General features: G+C 39.1%; 1 long non-coding RNA gene across 11 annotated transcripts in view; it reads left to right on the top strand.

The window, feature by feature from the left end:
* LOC142144649 (uncharacterized) overlaps nucleotides 1–21,167 on the top strand; it is a 466,443-nt gene that overhangs the window by 322,388 nt on the left and 122,888 nt on the right. For all 11 annotated transcript variants that reach the window (XR_012689763.1, XR_012689758.1, XR_012689760.1 and 8 more), the window contains one exon: nucleotides 11,052–11,178. This is a non-coding gene — a long non-coding RNA (uncharacterized LOC142144649). The remainder of the gene's footprint in view (nucleotides 1–11,051; nucleotides 11,179–21,167) is intronic.

The following is a 21,167-nucleotide window of genomic DNA, read 5'->3' as shown; positions in this document are numbered from 1 at the left end:
GGTTCTTTGTACTGCTCCTGTGTTCTGACCAACATTCAGTGCCAGCCTCTGACTATAAACACAATGGTCCACTTACCTCCTTGCCCAGGCCTCTCATGGTAGTCTATAAAATATTGTATTTTATTATCACTATAATTTTCTTTATTGGCCAGTAATGTCTGATATGCTAGCTCTCACTCCTGCTACCAGGGCCAGCTGAGAAGAACAAGCTGTCCTGGTCAACACTCCCAGCTGTGTTAACCAGAGAAACACTGACCTGATGTCAGCTGGTCCTTTTGTGGCAGGGCTGAAATGCAGTGGAAATGTTGTTTTGGGATAAAGTTCATTGTTATGGCAAAGAGGACTTTGACGTTAATTGCAATTTATCTGATCACTCTTCATGACATTCTGGTGTATATGCAAATTGCCATCAGACTTTGTGAAAAATATGTCATTCTCAAAACTTTTGGCCATTACTGTCTTGACACTACTGCCTATCCAGTGCTATAGTGGGATAGATTGCAGAGCAGCGAATGGCTATATCCTGCAACTATTCTACTAGAACACTAGTGGGAAGCTGATTGAGACTGAGCAAGCAAATGTAACAAACATTTGGGCCCAGCCCAACCCATGAATGCTTTCGTGTATATCACTATATATCTGGGCTCTGCACATAAAATTAGATACAAATTAGTGCAGTCTTTAGAGACATACAGGGCCAGATTAACCATAGGGCTGAATGGGCTACAGCCCAGGGGCCTATGGCATCCAGGGGGCCCTTGAAAGTGCTCAGCAGCAGTATTGACCGGTCGGGGGCGCCCCCGGCGCGATCAGTGCTGCTGAGCACTTTCCCTGCAGTCCTTCCCCGGCGCGCTGTAATCTCCTTACTTAGGAAATCTCGTGAGTCTTACTGTCACGAGATCTCCTCAGTAAAGAGTGTACAGTGCGCCGGGGAAGGAGGTAAGTGCCGGGGGGGCAGGCAGCTCGATCACGGGGGGGGGGGGCCTCACTGGGGGAATGGAGGCCCCCTTAGCCCAGGGGCCTCCATTCCCTTAATCCGGCACTGGTGACATACAGTATAACATTAGCCCAACAAGTCCACTTTCAATTACCCAACACCACACATAACTACAGACAAATGATGCAAAAAAATAAAAAAATAATCGCCTCTAGTGGTGGATCATGGGATTGCACTTGTTCATGAACTTGTTGGGAGTACATAGGATAGGTTAAAATGCAGCTAAAAAGAAAATATAAAGTTAAAATAATATTTATATCACATAAATCAGTTAAATACATTGTAAATCAAATACAGTATAAACAAATTAGACACAACTTAAAACAAGTATGGATAAAGCTCAATCTGTTACTTTGTGCTAGGGGGAATGTACCCTCAAGGGGGTTGTTTTATCTCAAGTACCATCAGACTCAAATGTATGCAGATGCTGCTTAACAGTCTAAGTAATGTAATATTCATCTTTTTAAGGTCACAATTAGTAATTATATGTATGCTCTCAGCTGTAAATGTGTCATGTGTGGTAATATAGATACAATTGAAACTGAAAAAATGAGTTGCACTTCCATATTTTAGCCAAGTTTTACATGAGATACGATAGTGACATATTTTCAATAAGGTTCTTTCTAAAACTCCTTGTATAATTGTCCACACTGGAGTTATCTAACTACATGCCTTCCTGCACTGCCAATAGTGGTACCATGATTATCTGGTTAACTTGGTTCTGCTATCACCTGTGTTACCCTGACTAGCATGCTCCAGGTCTCATGGCTTTACTTCTACATTAACCTGGATTAGCCTGGAGACTGGTGTATAAACAGAGCAGGGTTAAACAGCACAATCCCAGCTCTCATTTCCTTCGCCGGGTAGGTGTCAGACAGCTGTGCTTTATACATGACGAGCGACATGTGACTGTGTGTGAAGCGAGGCTGAGATATGCAAGGGTTTAGTAAGAAAGTGCGTGTCGGAGCTGTGTTTTGGAACGTCCAGGTGTTGCAAGCAAACAGAAACACACTATCAGCTGTCTAGACAGTAAATACATGAGCGTCTGAGCTGTTCGAGGCAGCAGTGCTGCTGTGACACTTAGTTCCTCAGCAATCTCTACACAATCTCTCTTCTGCTACAGTATTTATACCGGAGCTAAAATTACAGACAAGGAACTGGCCAAACAAGTATGTAGTCAGACCTATTGTTAGTTTCTACCTCTGGGCGTACACATAGGAAAATATAAATTACTAATCTTGCGCACACATTATCTATGAATCACGTTTGTTTGCCGAAACAGAGCAAAAACCTGCAGGTTTATGAGGTATAATTGCTTGTAAATAGTCCTGCTAATACTTCAAGGCCAACATTGGGTATGGCAGAAAATAAGAGTTTATATGGAACCTCACCATGAACATTTTCTAACTAAACATTATATGAAAATAGACTATATGTTATGCTAGTTATTTGTTTAAAAATGATTATAAGTTATTTACTTTTTTAGGAACTCTCCAGTATTATTGTTTATTTATAAAGCACCACCATATTACGCAGCAATGTAAGAGAATATTTACTCATTTACACCAGTTTCTGCCCCATTGGAACTTACAACCTAAATTTCCTAGCACACAAACACTACAGTCCAATTAGTCAGAAAAGGGAAGATCATACCGCACAAGGTATGTCATCAATTATAGATCCCTATATAAGTGGATAAATATACCACCTCATATCCCAGAATACTTAATTGTAGAGGATCTGCTGAGTGCTGTACCCTAACACTGTAAGAATACTCATACAGGAAGAAGGGAAAGACATGGCAAAAAAGGGGCACTCAGAATCTATAAGTGGGACACAAACACTACAGTCCAATTAGTCAGCAGCCAATTAACCTAGATGTTAGTTCTTGTTAAGATTATTTCTATGTAAAAACGGTGCTTATGTTGCCTATTTTAATTGTTCGTGTGCTGGGACATGCATTTTCCATGTGTTTAGCAGAAAGCTTCTCATATGAATGGGTTGTCGTAAAGGTACCACCTACCTAAATATTGTTTCCCTCCATCTAACCAGAGCCCTGGGGACTGCAACATGCAGCTTGTTTTTCCCAGGGCCCCGCTAGTTCTGTATTACAGAAATGCAAATCAATTATTTAACCAAATTTAAATGGCATCAGGGTACGTGTAAATATGCAGTATATTGATTGCAGCTTGTGATTAGTCCTCACACTCACATACCTGCCTTCTAGTTTTCTGTCTAAGCAGAGAGGCACCTTAGCCTAATGGTTCCCAAACTGTGTGCTGCGGCCATCTCACAGGGGTGCCGCGGCCAGGGTTGGTGGTAAGCAAGGCGGGGGACTACTTGGTAATTATTTTGATTATATCAAAATAAATGCTGTGGAATGATGAGGGAACCACAACAACTCTGATCTATACATGATTATGGGAAATGAGATAAACCATTCCTCATTATTTCATTCGCTTGCCTTTCCCTTATTATGTATTGGTTTGTCATTGTCCAATGTAAATGTACATTTAGCTCACAAACATTAAAAGGGGAATTTATTTCCCACTAAATTTTCGTGGCGTTAAAACTATTACCGTTATTACTGTAGTTTTAACCCGGCTTTGAAACTACCGTAGTAACGATAATAAAGCGCCTTATTACCGTAATAATGCGCAGGTCGCGTTATTTTTACTCTGAACGTACTCACAGTACATTATTATTATTATTATTATTGTTGTTGATTTGTATGGTGCCACAAGTATATTTATCAATCAAATGAGGGTATTTACTTTCCAGCAGGAAGTTTTTAAAGGAAATAATGCAAATTCAATGAGATTGTATTCTTATCAAACTGTTTTGCAGATAATGCTTCTACATTTATTTAGAGACACCTGCATCTAAACTAAAGATGAAACTGAATGTCTAGTGAGCATTAAAAGAAGCAGTGATGACTGTGTACACTGCTTGAAAGGGTGTTGTCTAGGAATAAATGTGATGGGAACAAGCTAATCTTAAAAGATGGCTAAATCCAAAAAATGGTTAATTCATATTGGCTATTAAACATAATGATAATAAAAAAAAGACTCACCCTGAACTTCACTGCAATTTTGTTAATGCTAGTCAGGGTCGCTACGAAGAATTTGGGGCCCTAGTACAGTAGGGGACATGGCTGTGCCTCTTTAAATATGACATATTGTGTATTAAAACAGTGTTGCTCTCACCTACCTGTTATTGCAGTTTTCACAACCTTGTACTGGATTCTTGTATGCATCCTGGAATGTTGGGACCTGTTTGGAAAATGTATAGGTACATGAAATATTGAAAACAGAATAAATTAATACAGTACATAACACAGATCACGCTGTATATAATACATATATTATAATAAAACATTCATCACGCCACCCCCCCCCACCCCCACCTCCGCCAACAGATCATTCCACTCACAGGCACATCATGACAGCCTCAGCCATCACCCCCAGCCACATCACATCATGTCACCCCCCAGCTACACCACATCATGCCACCAGACACATCACGTCACCTCCCAGACACATTATGACACCCACAGCCCAGTGTACTTACCTGTTCTGTGTTGGTGCAGAATAAAAATGTCCTCCAGAGTGGGCAGGGAAGCTCTTAGTCTCCCGAGATTAGAGCTCCTCAGTTAACACTCTGCAGGCTGTCCGGGGGCTGGAACAACCGACAGCTCCCTCTCCCTAACCAAACCCGAATAACCCTCCCCCATCAGCGGGTGTATGAACACGCATGTGCCACCTGATGGTGAAAATTGTTTTGGAAAAAAAAAATACCTTGCTGCTTCAGGTAAGGGACACAACTCCCCCTCCCCCCTATGCACCAATCTGGCTACCCAGATTGTAGCTGTGACAAACAAAAGACAGCTGATAAGAATGGATAAAAAGCTGTAGAACAAATTGACCCAGACTACTTTGCTTTGCCTAATGTGGATACATTCTTTGCAAATATCAGGCATTTGGGCTGATATTTCAACATATTTGACCAAGATGACTGTAATATCATTAAAATGGATCAGACCATTCTCAGGCCTATTTGAATATGTGGTCATAAGATGACTTCAGATCACGAGCTATTATCTTCCTACTGCACTATCAGGCCCCAGTCTTGCAGGATGTAGTTCAATTCGACTACTGAGTGTGAGTTCAAATTGGTTCTGTTGTCTGGAATTTGTGCCAAGGTTGGTACATGGCCATTTCAAGCAGCACTCTATCCATTAGAATTGTAAAACGGTGTCAATCTAGCTCCTGAGAACTATAAACTCCAGCATTTCTGTCATGGTGGGACTAACAATCCCACAACAGCAAGACAGCCATTGTTTGTCAAACCAGTATCAAATAAGCAGAGTATACACAAATTAGAATAGGTCATAGAATATGCTAGTCCTGTCTCAATGGAAAGACCAAGTCATCCTATCGAGGCAAGGCCTGTACTGCTAATAAAAATACATTACCATTCCCTGAGCTCACCAGCCTGGACTAATTATTACTGTTACAGTTGAACCAGAAGCATGCAGTCTTTCCTTATAATGATAACCAGTAACCATACTAGTCGGCACAGCCGAGCCGTAACTTATAATTCTAGTGCCTGGGGCGACAAATACAAATGCCGTCCCCCTTAGCCCACAATTTTAGCCAAATTAACCTAAAATATTCCTAAATTACGCCCCCCTTCAGCGTTGCGCCCTGGGCGGTCGCCCCTATCGCACAGCCCTAGTTACGGCCCTGCAGCACAGGGCTGATGCAAACAGGGCAAATTACTGTGCCATAATATACTTAAAAGTGCACATTGTCATCATGTCTTGTTCACAGTAGTTTGAATTGCTAAAAGTTCAAGTAATATGTTAATTTTCTTATTTGTTCTCTCATTCACCAACAGACTTATATAACACAAGGATTGAATCAGTATTCACGTTGAGATTTAAATTGCATCACCTCATATTACATTAGGCTCACGTTTGTGAGCTTGTTGAGCTTTCAAGGGGCATCTTAGTAGCAGTGATCCTGTTACTGGTAATCACCAGACTTCTTGTAAATAAATCCTTTTAAAAGCCTGCTAAGAACCTGCAATCTTTGTAAAGTTTTCAGGCAGCTGGTATGAGATTTTCTTAGCATTAAGTATACTCATGTGAGGGGACAATTGGCTTGTTATACTGAAGAGTGTGTTAATGAAACTCAATTTAAACAGAAGATCAATTGTGGTGTTTAGTGACATTAAAGTAGCATTTTAGCATGTATAACTTAACCACTTGTTATATTTGACATATGAACTTTATAAGCTTAACATATAACTTTTACCAAGTCATCACAATAATAATAATCCCTTTTTTTTAAGTCATGAAAAAGTCATGTTTTTATTAATAGAGAAAATGCAATTTTTTTTTATTGTTTCTCAAATAGAACAAGGGAATGATGCAAGCAACTAACATGCAGAAAGTGTAGTAATATGTTTTTCTAAGCCACTATTATAATCGTATAGTGCATCTATTCACAAACTTAAATGAAAAAGATAAATGTGAAGAAACAGTAGACAATGGTAATATGAAGATGTGTCCAGTGGCGGATCCAGGGGGGGGGCGATCGCAGGGGCTTGCTGCCGACGGCTGCACACTATGTGCAGGTCCGTTCAGCAGTGACAGGTAGGGACAGTGTGCTGCCAGGCTGCTCTGATTGTGTTTTACCTGTCACTGCTGAACGGACCTGCACATAGTATGCAGCCGCCGGCAGCCTCAGATGTAAAAAAGGGGGCGGGGCCTAAATATAAAAGGCGTATGTTAAAGATACACAAGAGTCAAAATAGTAAAGATCTCTAAGAGGGGTGCTTGACGACCCATACCACACTGAACTTGTGATTGGCCAGCCCCATCAAGCACAGGTGGATGCCAATATAAAAATACGAGTGCAAGTAGTGTGCAAGCACATTGCAAAAAATGGACTTACATTTACATCCAGCTCTAAATCAAACCCATACACTTTTAATCTTGCAATATAAAGGACATGCAACTTCTAGACGTTCTTTACAGTGGAGGGCGAAGATTACATCTGCTTGTTTTGTGTTTTTTATAAATGAACTTTAAAAATGTAAACTACTCTACCCAGAAAGTTATATGCAGATTTGCTGTTAAGATAAACAAGGTTTCTTTTAATTTTTCAAAACACACCTGTAGGATTTTTTTCTGGTGAGCAAATCTTTCAGCAGTCATAGGTGAAGTAGGGTTTTTCATTGTGTGTAGTTATTAAAAATAATTGATGTGGCATCATTTGAGGAGTGACTTTTTTTTTATATATATTCTTTGCAATGATGCATAGATCTATGGGACAGCATAAGATTAGCTTAGACAATAACAATGTGTGAAAGATTGACCTTTATGGATCTGTATCTTATTTCAACCTTACCAGCTATGTGTGAGGCCAACTGTCAGAAACTAGAATGTGTCCCCAAGAACCGCCCTACGTGTGGCTTCACCTATAGCGTCCCACTTTCCCATAAAGTGTGATATGCTCACCTGTACTCAGTTGCCCCCAGGATTTAACACGTGGTAATAGAGACTTATACCAGTTCAGACATTTGCAGAAGATATATATTAGAGACAGAGTAATAAATAAAGAGGCACAGTAGCAAAGGTAAGGTAATAAGAATAGGATTCACCAGTGTATTCAGCAGGACAAGGGTAACAATGTCTGTCCAGTTGGATAAGAATCCAAGGAGTAAATGTATCAAGCTGAGAGTTTTCCGGCGGGTTTGAAAAGTGGAGATGTTGCGTATAGCAACCAATCAAATTCTAGCTATCATTTTGTAGAATGTAGTAAATAAATGATAGCTAGAGTCTGATTGGTTTTTCAAACCCACCAGAAAACTCTCAGCTTGATACATTTACCCCCAGGTGTCAGAGCTGGGAATGTAACTATAGTACCAGACAGAGGACAGAATAGGTGGTTTATTAAATGAAATCAGAGTCCGGTTAAAAGTCAATATCCAGACAGCTGTCAGTATTTAACAGAGCTCCAGGTCCAGACAGCAGTCCTTATAGCAGAGGTCAGTATTAAGCAATGATCAAAATCCAGGCCTTAGACAGACAAGAACACAGGCTGAGTAACACCCACAGCATTGCTACAACTATCATCGGCATTGCGAGGCCCAACTCCATGATATAAAGAGCCAATCAGATGGCCGAAACAGAGCCAAGCTCCATCAAATGATTTGTTGTTGTGTGATCATGTGATCAAATATAACCTATGTACATCATACCAAACAATGACCATATTTGACCACCATTCTTTTATCCAGCAAATGGTCATCAATATCATACTGTAGAAAACCACCATTATCATCTCGAGCGTGTCTTTCCCACTGCACATATTAATAAGAAGATAATTCTATGTGATCTGTTTGCAGCCTTTGACACAGTTGATCACACTGCTACTCCATACTCTTTCTTCTTTGAGAATCCAAGATCTTTGACTATCTTGCTAGAATGTGTGCAACAAGCTTCATAGAAACTGTATTAAGATCTTGATGGGGGAACCTAGCGAGACTACCTAAGGGTCCTTTGCTATCAGGGTCTCAAAGAAGGCTATTCAGGAGTCCATGTACTTTATCCCAAACAGCAGTTATTACCACCATATATGAACCATGGTGCCCTGTGACCTCCATTTCGTCAGCAATTGGGTACAATACTCAAATTTTTTATTTTGATTTTGTAATTTAACAAACAGGATTCAATGTAATTGAATAGAGTCCTGGTCTACGCATAAAAATATATCTCAGAACATGTAATATGTAATCTACATTTTTTGCTTAGTTGTGGCTAGAACAGGGAACTCAAATATTGGAATAAGTTGAATAATAAAGCCTGAGGATTCTTCTGCGACATGGAAATGTGTGATATTTACTACTAAGACAGTAAAACATACATTAATGTGTAAGGTTTATTGTGATGCATTTTATTGTTTGAGTGAAGGTAAATCGCAAACACATATGATGGAATATGTCACAGTATTAAACCCCCCTTGATAAATAACTTATATTGTATACTAAAAACCTGATTTAATTATACAAGGTATTAAACATTATAACGTACATTAGCTATGAAGGGTTTTGGGTAATCTAGGGTCTCAAAACAGCACAAGTAACAGTTGTCATCCCACTAATGCCATATCTACAGGTTGATAAGACCTTTGCCGTGATTTAAAAGAAAACAACAAAAAACAAACAGAAGCTCCATACTATGCTTAGTGTGGCTAGAACTGTACAATATCACAGGATAAATAGCAGCAAGCAATGCAGTACACAGGCAGAAATGAGCTGCAACATGAAATTACTTATTTTGTGCAAAGTCACACACATTGTGGGTCATTGTTTTGTGAGCCTTGTTGAGTGTTTTTACTTGTATGCCTTGCAGTGTTTGATTTCAGCTCAGTACATTAACTGCACACACTAAACCTCAGTGTGGGTGGTTGTAACTCAGAAACTAATTTCAGAATGTCTTTATTAAAAACAATTCATGTCACTCAACCGCTAAACTCTCTTTAGTTCCACACAAACTAAAAACTAGTTTGAAAGAATAGCAGGTGAAATGTAAAAAATATATTTTTATATGTATTAATCCTAATACCAGTTGGGTTATAGCTTTTGTCATTGTTTTGTAATTGCCACTGTCTCGCTTAACATGCAGACCAGAAAATGCTATACTGCACTGAGGAGTCTAAAAAGGATGAAACAGACTGTCTTTAGGAGGATATTCTGTGTCAGTATAAGCACATACAGGGCCGCCCTCAGTGGGGTACGGCCAGTACTGCTGTGAGGGGCCCGGACAGACCTCTCCGTCTGTCCAGACTCCCTAAACTGTCCGGGCCCCGCAGTCACCGACCGTGCCTCCCCCTTTTTTTTTTTTTTTTTAACTTACCTTCTCCGCGATGCTGCAGCTCTGCCTCCCAGACTCTGATAGGCTGGGAGCGCGGGGCGCGGTGACGTCATCACCGCGCGCCGCACTCCCAGTGTATCAGTGAGGCAGAGCTGCAGCATTGCGGAGGAGCAGGTAAGTAAATAAGCTATTATTTTTTTTGAGGAGGGAGAGCGAGAGCCCGGGGAACCATAACTGTGCGGGGAGAGGGAGAGCCTGGGGGACTATAACTGTGGGGGGAGAGGGAGAGCCTGGGGGACTATAACTGTGGGGGGAGAGGGAGAGCCTGGGGGACTATAACTGTGGGGGGAGAGGGAGAGCCTGGGGGACTATAACTGTGGAGGGAGGGGGGACAGGGAGAACCTGGGGGACCCGATCTGTGGAGAGGGAGGGGGGAAGAGGGGGACCTTAATTGTGGAAAAAGGGAGGGAGAGAGGGACCTTAATTGTGGAAGGGGGGTAGAGGGGGACCTTAACTGTGATTGGGGGGGAGAGGGGGACCTTAACTGTGATTGGGGGGAGAGGGGGAGACATTAACTGTGGGGGGGACATTAACTGTGGGGAGGGGGACATATACTGTGATGGAGTGAGGGGGAATGCACTGTGATGAGGGATAGGGGGTGCATGTATTTGTGAAGATGGAGGGGTGCATATTAATGGGGAGGGGGGGCCCGCCATATTAATTAGTACTGGACCAAGGGGGGGGGGGGGGGGGCTCGCCAGATTAATTTATACTGGGCCCCACAGTTTCTGATGGCAGCCCTGAGCACATACCATAATGTGTACTGTAAAAATGAGATGTAAATATCACTACCCAGAAGTATACTGAATAAGAGTTGCATATTGCATGTCTTAGACAGTGTAACCTAAGATCAAAAGGAATGACCGGACAAAGGGAAAATGATTGTTGATCACTTATTTGTCCCAAAAATTGTCTATTTGTTTTTCACTTGAATGTTTTTGATTACACGTTAAAGGTGACATGATTTATCTTCATTTCAGACTTTTATAAGAGAAATATCTGTAATTCCATTAATGTTGTGTAGACTTTTTATGTGCACTTGTTTATGAAGTTGTGAGGTTGTGACAATACAAAATGGAAAATTACATTATTTTTACATTTTCTTAACAGGAAGTTGGAGAAGGTTAACATCTTCTTCTTTAGAAGATCTGTCACATGGGAAGAGTTCCACTGACTGTCCTTGTCACCACAGAGTTGGATTTATATTAGAAGGGAACGGAATCAGGTTTCTGTGGAGGTAAGAATGCAGGATTATTCTCAGAGACATTGTGGCTCTAACCGCAGTATATGCAGACATGCAGTCCATGTCATTTCCCTGTCCTGCACATAACATGGTACATACAGTGCTTGCTGGCATCTTAGGACCTCTGGCAAGAACCTTGCTCGTAACTATAATCTAATCACCACAGGTCAGGTGCGAGCATTGACCAAGTAGGAATGCCATGTCTGAAAAGAATGTGTTTTCATTGTAATTGAATAATGAAATGCAGCTTATACATATGTTTTATTAAGTTTCAGATTTTCATTAAAAAAAAAAAATATATAAGAAAATTAATGTAATAACTGGCCCTATTTTATTTTAGGTTACCTTTAAAAAAAAAAGTTACATGTGTGTTATTCTTTCACTCCTCTTGTTGCTACATTGTGATTAATCTTGATAATTTAATAGGAAAAATTGAAAACAAAAGTTGATTCTTGGAAGTATGCTGTAAGGATACAGAATTCATGAAGATTAAGTTTCTTTAGATAAGGGTCTGATGCTGAACTATTTATTTGCTCGTTGTGATTTTGATGCTTAGTCATTATTTAAGACTGAATTTGATATTTGTTGCCAACTTCTAACTGAAGCCAAAGAATAAATAAGTTTCGCCCTGGAAAATACAACTGGTAATTTCACGTGTATACTGGGGTGTGTCTGTAATGAGGTAAACTGAGGCAACTTTTTTAGGAATGGGGGCTGAGCAAAAATGTAGCAAATCAATTTAAGACATACATATTCTTGAAAAAGTAAAAATTAACTGTTTCTACCTTGTTGTTAGATCTAATATTGATTAAGGTGGACCTGTCACATCTGTGACATGTTCTTGTTTGTTAACTACAAGCTGTTCAAAGCCTAAATAAAACACAATGCAGTTAGCACTTGTGGGTCTTCTTAGTGTTCTCCACACATCACAACAATTATATCCGCAATGTCCATATTATACCAGCAATTCCCCTATTGTGTACCAGCAGAGTGGTCTTTATTATATTAGCACTATCCGTATTATATGAAACATAAGTGCTCATATTATACCAGTGCTGTTCATATCATTGTTTGAAGCAGAGGTTTTTATTATGTTAGCAGTGCCAATGTTACTATACGCAATAGAGACACCCATATTATACTGGCAGGGTCCATATTATATGAGCCACCCATTGTGCCCATAGTATCCTAGAAGTGCCCATATTATACTGCTGTACTTACATTCTATGCAGTAGTGGTACCCATATTATACCAGCGATACCCATACAATGTATGCAGCACAGGTGTCCATAATATTGGCTCTACTAGAATAATGCATTCTCCAATCACTGTCCATTATGATCAGTGGGCTTTCTTGTAGTGCTGCAGAAAAAAATCATGTCATGTCACGTGTACATGCTGTGATGTCAAGCACTAAAAATGCTGGGGATAGGGTGTATGCTGTTTCAGATCTTTGTTCTACCTATCTTTTACCAATTTTTTGGGGCACCCTCCTTTAGAACGGAAAAGTCCCCTCGTTCCAAATAAAGTGCTCTTGTTTATTTATTGACTGTTGATTGCTTTTGATCAGCACACAATACATAATAATAAAGTAAATAAGAGCAGGGGAGTCTTTAATAGATCACATACACAGATCCAAAATAAATATGGACACCCTAATTTTAAATTAATTGTCCACTTTTAAATTGTTTTTAACTACAAGGGGAAAGACACTTTTAGACCTATGATCCCACTGGCCCCTCATTAATTAAAAAAATAAGTGAACACCCATGTTTGAAGGAGGGGAGTCATCTCATTCCAGCTCTGGTTCCCCTTTTTATTGCTAGTCTGTTGAGTAACCATGATCAATCAAAAAAGCAAAACAGTAGTAAATAAAGTGAAGTAGCTCATTTAGAAACAATCCACCATCATCCTTTGTGAAATTCACTCACATTTGAAGGTGGGAGCTCCCGTTACAAACAAGGAAGCCCTTTTTATTGATAGTCTGTTGATCGTACCAACAGAGGAACAAAAAGGAGCACATATTTATGTAAATAAAATTGCTGGGTGCATATTTGTACTCCTAGAAACCCTTTGCTCTAAGTCAATAAAAATGGGATTCTATCTTGTTAGAAGACCAGAAGCTATTGAGATAGGTATATCAATCACTCTTTTTCAACTTTGACATAACTTTAACTAGATAAATAAATGAAAAGTGCATTATTTTCTGCTACTGCAAAGCTTTGTGTTAAGGCTAGGGTTATAAACTAACCAATGGTATTTTCAGAAAATGCAAAGGCTTGTGAAAAAAACAAGGTTTGTGTAAGTACTGCACATAAACTGACATTGTAATATGAAATTGGAATTAGATGAGCCTTAAAGTGCTAAAATAGGCTCACTATAGTGGGTGACTATGCCTTACCAGGAAAAGAGTGACTTGTTATATTACATCACATTTAATAATATTCTGTCTTTGTGCTCTTAAATGATTCTTGTATCAAACAGACTTGCTTGTTAGAATGCTACATTTGTGCAGGGAATTGTTTGAGTTGATTTGCATTTTGCATTATGAGACTGTGTTTTGTTGTTATGAGTAACTGTTTTTCACCCACATTGTGCGCATGCCCAGTTTGGTCTTGTGAGAGTGGGCAATCAGTTTTGATGCTTTAGTGCTGCAGTTATCAGGCAATAACTTTTTAATTTATTAGTCTCTCCAAGCAAAATGTTATCTTTTTTGTTTTATTTTATGAGCATAATAAAGGGCACCCAATTCGTCTACTGAATATTTGTACTAACCCAGAACTGGGGGGAGTCCAGTCATGGCGATAGAGCTGAAGCCCTGATCCGGTATGGTCTCCGTGACTGCAGTTCTTACACCTGTCTATAAGGTGGGGGTGAAATTATAGATTTGAAGCCCCAATAGCAAAAATGTATGATGACTTTCCCAAGCTTTCTAGTTAGGAAAGCCTTCCTTCAATCAACTTACAGAGCTGCTACCCGTCCTTTTCCTATACTGCACGCCTCTCCGACTTTCCACAATACATATAACACATGGAAAGCAGAACCGCTAGTATGGTACAATGAAAAAAGTTTTGAATGGCCATAACTTGTTTGGTTCTACCCAGAGTCATATACACTATTCCTATATTTGGTCATTGAGTGGAATAGGAAGTGATTACTCCTTATGTAATTGAAACCAACCATATATGCAGCCTGCTTGTTGAGTTGAATAATTTTGGCATTAGAAAAATCTAACAATATAGCTTGCCTAGTTAAATTTGATTCATCTTCTAACTTAGTTGTTTGTTTATTTGAATGTGAGCACTGTTATCTATTATGATCTAGATTGTAGATGAACTGCAGCTTCTTACTTCTCAATGTGGTATTGTGGGAAAGCATGCTACCTTATATTGATAGAAAAAAAGGAAGTATAAGTCATGCTGTCCATTGCCTGTAACCAAAATATTACAAAATGTTCTAGAGTGAAAACCTTGTCACACACAAATGGAACATTGTCAGTGTGCAGAATATACATGGCAAATAAGGTGAATGTAGGCTTACCCCTGATAACCTAGGGATCATAACCTTATTCTATTGCTCTATTTGTACAGTATCTGTAAAATTAGTTGTCCAAGTGGTATCAAATGTAACAATTTATTTTTATAATGGTATTGCCATATAATTTGTATGTGGTACTAATAAAGTGTTGGCTAACCTGTGACACTCCATGTGTTGTGAAACTACAAGTCCCAGCATACCCTTCCAGCAATAAGCTGCTACATATTGGCAAAAGATGTTGGTAATTGTAGTTTCACAACACCTGGAGTGTCACAGGTTAGCCAACACTGTACTAAACACTTGTGCTTCATAAATAATATGAAAGTAAAAAAACAGTTACAATAGAAACCGGAAGGGCTGCCATTAAAAATCTATGGACCCCTTACATCTTAATATGCAGGGCCCCTGTCAGCCCTACGTCTCATACCAGTGATGATGGACAGACCTGATTGGGGAGAATGGGGAAGATGTGTATAAATCAGATACAGAAAAATTAGATTTTAGAACAAAGTATTCAAATGAGCTGGAAGAAATAGACACTGGGGGGATATTTAATTCTGCACGATGTGTCTTCCCCTATATTTGACTTGACACAATAACACAGGGCTTTCCTCACTTGTTAATGGTCCTGAAGTATACTCAGTTGAAAAGGCTGTGTACGTCCTGATTTTAACCAGAAATAAAACTAACTGCAAGTGTGCATTAAGGCTTTTGTAATGCAGAATCCATAGAAGTTAAGCACAAGTACATTATATTTTTATATGTAAAAAAGACCTAGGGCTAGATTTACTAAGCTGCGGGTTTGAAAAAGTGGGAATGTTGCCTATAGCAACCAATCAGATTCTAGCTATCATTTTGTAGAAGGTACTAAATAAATGAAAGCTAGAATCTGATTGGTTGCTATAAGCAACATCCCCACTTTTTCAAACCCACAGCTTAGTAAATCTAGCCCCAAATGTCCCTTACTTTCATGAGTTCAAAGTAAGCAGTATTTTAGGGGAAAGATTGGAAAGGTAAATAAACCACCCAAAATGGAAAAAATAGTGGATTCAATATAATTTTTTTTTTATTTTTATTCTGTATGCACCATTCGCTGGTTCCATCTGTAAAAGTCCTCTCTTTTCTGATCACTCAAGCAGGCCGAGTGAGGAACTTCCCATGCGCACGACCAGACTCTGCATATAGTTTAAAGAAAAAATATCGGAACTATGTCAAAATAATTAAATAGTGTGGGGCAGTTGAGAGTGTTGTAAATATTTGTTGTATTGGAGTGGAAAATGTAAAAAAAAGAGCTAGAAAAACAGTTATTCTAAAAAAAATCCCACATAATTAAACAAGTTTTTGCAAGCACTACAAATTATATTTAATTTACACATTTAAACATATCTTTCATGATTAAAAATAAAAATAAAAAAAATGAATTGATATTATTGAATTGACGTAATCTTAACATTTTTTTATAGAATTTTACCTGTTTTTTTCTAACACTAATGTAGCACCCCTTTTCCTGGTTAGGATGTATGTATCAATGTGTGTGTGTGTGTGTGTGTGTGTGTGTGTGTGTGCAGCAAATGAATTCAGTATGTTGTATTGCCTCCACCTTGGTCTGGGTACCGAAGAGTCTTCGTTGGGTAGTGTTCTGTTTGTAGCAACACCAGAGGGAGACCAAAGAACCCTCCTCACCTCTTCCCTGGACCACAAGCACAAACAAATGAGTATTATTGCACAGAATTAATCTTTAACAGCCACACTAGAACATTTATTGGTGAGGCCTGAGCTAAAAGGATTTTCTGGTATTTTGTACCAAAAATATATTTTGTATTTTAAAAAGGCAATTTCATATAATAAATAAACAATCCTATCTAACATCTATTTAAACATAAAGATATCTTCCAGCCTCTCTATTATCCTATGGCTAGATGTACCTCTTTTATACTACAACATCTGTTTGACTAATATAAGTAACTTAAAGTTATACACCAATATCAATATGAGTCATTTAAACATATATATATATATACACACACACTTAATATAGAAATACAGTTGTGATGAAACAAATAATAATATATACATGTCAACAGCATTGTCTTAAAGTGGTTTCAGTATTGGCCTCTCCCTCTTTCTACTCAAATGTTGAAGACATTGTTCTGACCTATTGAGGTTCCTGGTTTCAATGGTTCACGCCAATGTCAGAATTTACAGTTCTTGGTTAAAGCACCCTCCTCAATATGCCCAGTAAATTATATACTCTTTTATAATATCAACATTAAATATAGCTTTCGCCTTTCACATTTCTTCACTTGCTTTCTATTATCAGATTAGTGCTATGGTATCCATATAATATGCTTCTTGACAGTCAAATTATGTTCTATTCCAAATATTATTTAGACAAAAGGACACTTTGATAAACTTCCCAGTGATATGGCTGTCTCTCTGCCCTAACTAACTGTCTCTCTCTTCACCCTTGTCTTATTGATACAGTCCTGCAAAAGGGTGCAGTTTTACTTTCTTCAAGTCTCCCTCACCATAACACTATCTAACTAATAAAATCTAAATCAGTCCAATTGCATAAATACTAAAATAAATATGTGCACTTATCAATTTTTCTCTCCTCCTTTTCCTTGCTTCCAAGATGGCTCTCAGGCAGAATGATAAGAATATTCCCTTAATAAACTGCTCCATTTTCCTCACAGATCACTGTGGTTGCTTCTTTTCCTGTAATCTCCTCAAACTCTCTCTTCTACTCAGTTGGCACAAAGAATTGTGCTCTGCTAGTTTCGTTTTCCCTCTGCTTCACTGTCGCAGCCCCCGTTGGGCTGAGCTATGTCTATCTCTCCTCCGTTCTCCTTCAACTGCCTTCAACTACTTTCTCCCGCTGCCACCTACTTTTTTCTTCTGTGCACGGAGTCTCCATGCTCTGGGATATGTAGTCTTCCTGCAGAAGCCAGGGACAACACTGCACATGCTCGGATCAACTTGTCCGCCAGTGCTACACTAAAAATTAAGAATCCCAAAAATGTTTTTTAATAGAATACGGTGTAAAGCTTACTCCAAAAAAAATCTTTCTACACTTTTTACTCCCATTATTGTCATTTGTGTAGAATGGCCTGAAGGTCGTTTGAGTTAAATGACATATTCCAGAAAATTGAGTAAAGTAAGATATTATAAATGACTTATAAACTATTTAACAACTCTTTCAACTATTGTTTTTAATTAAAAATGACTTCTTAACAACAATTCCATCAATAGCACTTTAACATTACTTTTTTCAAAATGAGACCACTTTTAACAACATTTTGATGAAGCTCCAATAATACTGACTAGTATATACAACTGATTATTTACCTATTTGTAGTTTTTCATTAAATATTTTAATAATTTTACAGTGCACTAATAATATCTTATCATATTTTACCCCACTTTCATTTTCTCCACCCTTATAGCATAACCCATCTAGAGTGTTGTAAAAAGTGGTATTAATTATTTGTAGTATTTATAAGAAAATGACTAATAAAATAAATGCTATACATATATTTAATATACACAAGACGTTAAATGTTTAAACTGCTATAAATAATATCTGTATACAGTGAGTTATGTTGTCAGCATTCCAGTGTTCAATTATTTTGGATATTATAGGCTTTTATACTGTCAGAGAAGCTTCGTCCCAACTTCTAATATTCATATAATCTAAACCACCAATGATATATAAATAATAAACCCCTAGCCCTATTCAGGGCACTGCCTCACTTTGTCAACCCTTGAGGTCACACCTGTTTTCAACCTTGTGGTGGCAGGATCCTATCTTCCCAAGCCAGAAGCAGTGGCCAGCTAGTGGCACCTAGCCTGTGTGCAGGGTCGCCAGGAGGATTTTTGGGGTCCTGGTACAACAACTTTTTGCCCCCGCTCCATAGATGCGAAGGAAAAGGGCCGAAGGGGGCGAGGCCACAGTTTTGGAGGTGTGGTCAACATGGGGCGTGGCTGCGTCACTTTAGATAATGACATATTGGGGGAGATTCAGTTAGAAAAAAATATGTGCTATGTGTCTCCGGAGCGGCCACGGAGATACCTTGCGCATATAATTTTAGTGTAATATCCGCTGATTTTTGCTTGCGCCCCATAGAGGTGTAAGTAAAAATTAGCTTATATTTTTACCGAACTACCATTAAAAATACACAGCCGCGATTTTCTTGAATCTCCCCCATTATGTATTAAAACATTGTTGCTTTCACCTACCTGTTATTGCAGTTTTCACAGCCTGGTACTGGATTCTTGTATGCATCCTGGAATGTTGGGACCTGTTTGGAAAATATGTATAGGTACATGAAATATTGAAAACCGGGCAATAAGTAAACGCAGTACATAACATAGATCACACATTATATCATGCATATATTATAATAAATGTAATGTTTTATCACGCCATCCCACAGCCACATCACACCAAACACCAGCAACATCATTACCCACCCCCAGGTACATCATTACACCCCCAAATACATCATTACATCCCCCCCCGCCCAAATACATCATTAACCCACACCAGGCACATCATTACCCCACCCAAAATACATCATTAACTCGACCCCGACCCCTCGGACAGTGTGTGACATCACACTTCCTGGGAACAGGGAGCTGCTGCCAGCTCCCTCCCTCCCCATAAACCCTAACCCCACCCTCACACCCGTGAGTGTGCGACAGAAAAAAAGGAAATTAAAAAGATAAATAGAAAAAATGTAATTATAGAAAAAAAATACGATCTAGATTGTAGATGAACTGCAAAAATAGCTTACTTACCAGTGAACCAGGGCCCCCGGTAGACCTGGGCCCTGGTAATCTGAAAGTGATGGGCTCTATTCATTAGGTTGGTATTGTTAAAAATCAGTACTGCATATATAGAACATCTCTTTAAAAAAAATAATATGTATAATTATAATATTTTTGGAGATTGACTAGGGGCCATGTACACAAGTATTTTCTGGAAAATGAGAAAACACCAAGTTGGGCTTCTCCCAGGAACGAAGATGTGGATACTAAAAGTATTTGCTGTTTCTACCAAAATATATAGGATTTCCAGAATAAGCCTGTTAGTAAATGTAAACATTTCTGTCCTGCACTGGTCTTGGACTGCCTTGCAGCAGCTTTCTGCTGGAGGAAGTCATTATTATGTCAATCTGTAATGTCAAAATATTTTCATTTTTATTTCATAAAGGACATTTGGTACGACACCTGTTTCAGATCTGAAAAATGAAGAAAAAAAATCAACAAAAGCACAGAAGTCATTGTAGAAGGAATAAGGCAAGATGGTTGTAGGACCTTCCCACAATCATCTTGCCCTCTTGCAATGTTTGCACACTCTAGCAACTGTAGACTTGGTAATCCAAATAACCAACACTGTTGCACTAATTTGTCAATAGCCAAATATGCTTAGAACATATAATTTAGGCATCACAGTGCACATCCAGAGATAACTCCCTATCCAAATTTAGGGCGAGATGTTCCATCACCTAGAAGGTACACCCAGTTACTAGCTGTCCACCTATCTATAGAAATATGTAAAGTATACAGTACATATTTATGTGTGTGTGTGTTTTATTTGTTATGCAATTTGGGGGACAGAGAGAGACACTGAAGGAGGGGGACAGAGAGAGACGCCGAAGGAGGGGGGCAGAGAGAGACGCCGAAGGGGGGGCAGATAGACGCTGAAGGAGGGGGACAGAGAGAGACGCTGAAGGAGGGGGAAAGAGAGAGAGAGATGCTGAAGGAGGGGGACAGAGAGATGCTGAAGGAGGGGGACAGAGAGATGCTGAAGAAGGGGGACAGAGAGATGCTGAATGGGGAGGGATAGAGAAAGATGCTGAAGGAGGGGGACCGAGAGACGCTGAAGGGGGCAGGGCAGAGTGTGAGATAGCGAAGAGGGGAACACTCAGTGTGAGATTGCGAAGATGTGGACGGGGTAATATGGTGTAGGGACGCAGTGATATGATGAAGGGGCACAATGTGATGGTGAAGGGGCCTAAATAAATCTTACGTCATTTTGACCCAACTACTTAAAAAACGGGACTACCCGGTAATTATTTTGGCCTTGGAAAAATTATGGTGACCCTAAGGGTGCCTCGAACTGAGAAAGTTTGGGAACCACTGGGTTAGAGCATTTTTTGCAGTGTATGATTTTATGTTTAATGCTTTGCTGTGACTCACAAATTTTACATTGCAGTAAAGTTATTGCTTAAATTTTATTGGTTTTAAATTGTGTAATATGTGACATTTCGGCCTCATGTTGTGACACAAAGTAACATTTTTTTTTTCCCAGCTTGAGAAAATGTGCTCCACAAAAACACAATATATTCTTACTTTTGCTGCAACCTACTCATCTGTACAATTGTTTTTAAAATACAGATTATATGCACAGATATATTTCTACAGATGTAAATCTCTAGTAA

The sequence above is a fragment of the Mixophyes fleayi genome, chromosome 3 (genome assembly GCF_038048845.1).
Source record: "Mixophyes fleayi isolate aMixFle1 chromosome 3, aMixFle1.hap1, whole genome shotgun sequence".
Lineage (NCBI taxonomy): Eukaryota > Metazoa > Chordata > Amphibia > Anura > Limnodynastidae > Mixophyes > Mixophyes fleayi.
Note: the sequence above shows the minus strand (reverse complement) of the source record. Positions and strands in the feature narration are given on the sequence as shown.